Raw genomic sequence first — 3,848 nt, forward strand, 5'->3', positions numbered from 1 at the left:
CATTGGCTTAGTTTTAGACTCTTTAAACATCCTGTGGTTATGATGCTTAAGACTGAATAACATTTTTCTAAATGCTGTTCCTGGTGTTCTAATTTTGGAGATTATAGGCCAAGAGCTCTGGAGAAACATAGGTTTTGTTTCCTAAATGAGTATTTCCTACACAAAAAATTAGTTTAGAAGTGTTCTTTCATTTAAATCTGTAAGGGAAAATATCCGCCAACAAACCTTCAAAACATTGAGATGTTTGAGTAGGAATTGCATTGATGTAGTATTTTGTGTCTGACTTAGGTCAGACAAAATTATGTAATTACTTTYTAAAATCCTGTTTAAATTTTAAAATTTATTTTAAAACTAGTTTGGGATTATATTTTAAGCCTTCCTTTATGCAAWGATGCTGAATAAATGGATAATACAAACTCTTAGAACTATGGAAGCAAGACAGTGGAAGATCAAATATGAATAATGAGATGTCATTTCCAAATATTTTCTTTCAAATCTAGAATTTTGTTTGKTTTTTTTAATGTTTTTGTAGGCTGTCTACCCTTTTTCATGTTGAAGGCTGGTTTTAAATGTGTCTTAATGTGAAAAGTTACTTCCCAGGTGTTAGTACTGTAGCGTGTTTGAGGTTTTGACTTTTTATTTTTTTTTTAATGGAAGTATTGTCCTTGCATACAAGTTTTACTTACACGAATACAATGCCAGTTCTGTTTTTTTTCCAGTTCATGCTCAGGTAATACTTGTCCTTTAGCTGCCTATATTATGCTGAAAATACCATTTATAGTAGAAAATGATAATCTTTGGTGAAAATGTAACTTTAAATGCGTGAGGTGTGCTGCATGCCAGTGTCTTTCAGTGGCAGCCTGCATAGGTGGGTTTGATCCCCTCCCAAATCCGGAGCTAGTATGTTGAGTTTTTCCACATTTTGCTCTGCCTGCTTTTGTTTTTGCTGCTCTGGATCATGCACTGTCATCAGGATGCTGCTGAGTGCCGTCCCCAATGCTTATAAAGCACAGAGATGCAAAGCATAGAGAACACTGGCTGGAGTGGTTTGTTTATTCCTCTCTGCTGTTTGGGCCATCCCCCTTGGAAAGACAGATGAAGGGCCTGCTGTATGAACTGACAGTAGTGAATTTGCTTCCTAGCTTTGAACAGAARACAGTTTTCAGCAGTTTTCATCAGCTGTGCACACTCTCAAATGTGTTTTACTCTAAAAGCTGTGGTTTCTGGAAGAGGTCAGGAGCTGTAAATGGAATGTATTGTGCAGGGTGTTAGTTGGATGTTTACACAGGTGTTTCAACAATGGACCCAAACCTGAAATATCTCAGAAAGGTACTGAAAGAGACAAAGCAGATTACTTTTCCCCAGTTAATTTTCTTCTTTTATGAAGTAAGTCAGTGACTGATTTCTTGAAGTGGAAAACAAGGAGTGATTTGGGTTGGAAGGGACCTTGAAGATCATGGTAGTTCCAGTCACCCTGTCATGGCCARGGACAAAGCAGTGGGGTCAGGCTGCTCCTCAGCAGAAAAGGCACTCGTGAAGGGGTGAGACAGATGTCTGTGCTCTGCAAGGGAAATCAATTCCTGTCCTTACAGTAGTTTAAARCAGCAAACAGGCTGCCTGGTGGGTGATCCATGGGCGTATTCCAAATCTATTTTATTGAGATTTCAATTCTGGGTTGCTTTAGTCACAGTGATTACTATTCATGGCTATGCTTTCCTAAAAGAAAATATACTGGAAACACAACAAACCCGGAGACCCTCAGCTCAGAGTTCAGTCTGTTCACACATGAAACCAGGACAGTTTTATGGAGGTATCTACCTGTAAAGCCTTGTATAATTTGCAGTTGATTTTCTTTGGTGTCTGTCATTCCCTGTGTTCATTGTCTGCGTGTGCAGTGCAGCAAGTGTGAATTTCAGTGCAGAAATGCTGGAGGCTGTAGCTGCCAGACCAAGCAGATGGTGTGAAGAGGTGCAGCTGCAGCTGCACTGGTGCCCACTTTCTCATCACTGGTGCAAACCAGTGCCAGGGGAGGGGGCATCTCCCTGGTTAATGCCTGATACGGCTTCAGGCAGGCATTCCCATTTGTTCACCTTCAGCTTTGCCTTTGGTAAATCTTTGGTGGTTTTATACCTGGAGGAGTTTCTTCTTTGGCAATACAAAATCTTTGCATAAATCCAAGTCCATGACATGTCACAGCAAGGGCCCACCTGAGTCTCTTAACGTAGGCAAAATGAAGCAATAGTTTTCATTTCTTTCTTTCAAAATGAAATAGTTTTCTTGATGTATTGGGAAACAGCAGCTGTTTCCCATAAGTCAGACAATCTCTGGTCTCATTCCCTATAAATCTGTGAGTGCTATGGAATGAAACAGAATAAATAATTTCAAGTTGAAATCTAATACTAGCATTTGCATTAGGCTTTTGTGGGTTGCAGTAGACCAGTACCGAACAGTTTACTGCAGGTGATAGAAGCAACTTTATAAACTTCTAGAAAACTAACTGCACAAGGCAGTCATCAGGCTASAGATGGAAAAAGTGAGTGTTGGCAAGTATGTAAATACCATTGCCAGCATTTTCATTGCTTCTCTAAACTTTCCAGTGCTAGCGTGTTCAAATGTGGCTCCACCCATAGTTAGTGGTGGTTAACTGACTCAGAAAAATTAGAGCAGGAAGGGAGCCTTTGATGCGTGCAAAGGATTGGAAATTTCTTAAGTGCTGCCATGCTTGGTTTAAAAATTGCAAAGATTGAAATAGCTTTGGGCAGTAAMATGTCTGAACTTATTTTTAGTGTCTTGAAGGGAGGTAAGCAGTRTGGTACAATAATGCCTCTCTCTGCTCTGGCTAATTTTATGCTGTTACTTTACTTTAGCTGTTTTTACTATGTAAATRTTGCTCATAGCATTTTACAAGCAGGAAACAATCTGGATTGATTGTAGAGAAGTGTGAAAACTYAATTGAAGTTTTAATTTGAAAATTGTCGTGGTGTTTTGAATCTGTCTCCTAGTTCTTTTTTCATACCTTCAAAACAGGAACACTGCTTTTCTGTGGTCACAGTTATTTAGAAAAGGTAAAATTGTTCCTGTATTTCTTGGGAACTAGGGCAGCAAATTTCCTTTCTCCTAACAAATTTCCTTTCTCCYAACAAATTTCATGGCAAATGTTTACTTCTTTTCCTTAATGAAAAGTGGTGCATGATGTGCTGTTTCAGAAGTAACGCTCTGCTGCTGCTTTTTAAATATGATTTGAGAGAGCTGACATATCTAACCCAATTCACAGTGCCCAATATAAATATAAATAGAAAATCTCCAAATCTGTCTGATGTGTGCTGTTTTGTCTCATGCTTGATAATCTTTTAATGCGGTGTCAGACCCACAAAAGTGTATTTTTAATTTTTTGTGTATGTTTTACCAAGTCAGCTCCTCCAAACGTCCTCACTTTTTGTTTTTTATAGAGTTTGAAGTGCCATGTTTAAAAGCCATCTTAGCCTTTTTTTTGACGAATTATGTGCTTTCCTTTCTAAAGAAAGCAARTGTTTAGGTTAAGAGAGTCTAATACTGTAATAACGGAAGGAAAATTTTAATTTTACTTCCATATTTTATATTTGAGTTAAATATAAAGGTGTTTGTTATACAGACAGGTTTATGCTGAATGGAGGCACTAAGGCATCTTAATCCACGCAGAAGAGCCAATGTGTAGGAATGTGTTTTGGGGAAGCYGTTTTTGACCTGAGTCAAAACTGGGCATCTGCCTCACTGGTTGGCCCTACAAATACTTGTTCCAGGAGAGACGGGGCCAAGAATGAGCAGAGAGCAGAGAAATGAGAGGATGCCTGGTTGGTTGGTTTTTGTTT

The 3,848-nt window shown here is 38.7% G+C and overlaps 1 protein-coding gene across 1 annotated transcript in view; it reads left to right on the forward strand.

The window, feature by feature from the left end:
• REEP5 (receptor accessory protein 5) overlaps positions 1 to 3,848 on the forward strand; it is a 16,948-nt gene that overhangs the window by 1,363 nt on the left and 11,737 nt on the right. The window lies entirely within an intron of this gene.

Source organism: Malurus melanocephalus, unplaced genomic scaffold (assembly GCF_030028575.1).
Source record: "Malurus melanocephalus ecotype Western Australia unplaced genomic scaffold, MMel_1.1 scaffold_80, whole genome shotgun sequence".
Classification (NCBI taxonomy): Eukaryota; Metazoa; Chordata; class Aves; order Passeriformes; family Maluridae; genus Malurus; species Malurus melanocephalus.